At 44.7% G+C, this 882-nt stretch overlaps 1 protein-coding gene across 1 annotated transcript in view; it reads right to left on the bottom strand.

Moving 5' to 3' along the window:
• Positions 1–471, bottom strand: part of Cdkal1 (CDK5 regulatory subunit associated protein 1 like 1) — a 651,069-nt gene extending 650,598 nt beyond the window's left edge. Inside the window, exon 1 of the mRNA XM_008826690.2 lies at positions 265–471. The gene's annotated coding sequence lies outside the window, so the exon portion shown is untranslated. The remainder of the gene's footprint in view (positions 1–264) is intronic.
• Between the last annotated feature and the right edge of the window lie 411 nt (positions 472–882).

The following is an 882-nucleotide window of genomic DNA, read 5'->3' on the forward strand; positions in this document are numbered from 1 at the left end:
TTAAAAAAAAAACATCTGGCCAGACTCAGTGCAAATGCCTTTAATCCCAGCACTCAGAAGGCAGAGGTAGTCAGATCTCTATGAGTTTGAGGCCAGTCCGGTCTATACGATGAGTTCTAGGCCAGCCAGGACCCTGTCTCAAAAAAAAAAAAAATTTGTCTGTTTCCTATTAGAAGTTCATGTAGACATTACACATACAGCGTAGGCTGACAGTACCAATTGCTCCCGAGACAGATGTGGACAGAACTTCCAGGGGATGCTCACCTGTCACTTGGTGGCCTGGGCTCCTCTTGCAAGTAACTTTGGGTATTTCACCTTCGCACCTTTGGCACCACATGCTTTCTTGCAAAATGTCTATCTTGTGGCTTTGAATCTTCCTGTGACACGATGTCTTCTATGTCACCCAGCAGTGTGCCACAGGACACAGAAGGCATCTTTTCTAGCACATAAAAAAGCTGTAAATGACACAGGTTTATGACAATCTGCTTAGCACTGGATCACTTAAACATGTCTCACCAAACTTGAACCTCATCAACTCTTCAAAGTCTAAGTTCACAGAAAATACAGTGAGCAATCACACAAGTTGTATAGATAGTAGAACAGTCCCTGGTTAGACTGTAACTGTTTCTTAATTCAGCACCACAAAGAACAAAGAAAGACAAGGCCTTTTCAGGAGAAAGGAAACTGAAAGCCCAGCGACTCCCCCAGGCACTGGCGCTGAGGCGATGACCACCACAGCCTCCAGTGCTCTGGGGAAACCTCATAGAAGAGATGGTCTGCCCAACTTTAAGACTCACTGGAGAGCTACACTAATCAAGACTCACACTGATGGGGAGAGAAACACAGAAAAACAGAAACCAAAAGAACAAATAGCAGAACCAG

The sequence above is a fragment of the Nannospalax galili genome, unplaced genomic scaffold, assembly GCF_000622305.1.
Source record: "Nannospalax galili isolate Female #2095 unplaced genomic scaffold, S.galili_v1.0 scaffold412, whole genome shotgun sequence".
Taxonomy (NCBI): Eukaryota; Metazoa; Chordata; class Mammalia; order Rodentia; family Spalacidae; genus Nannospalax; species Nannospalax galili.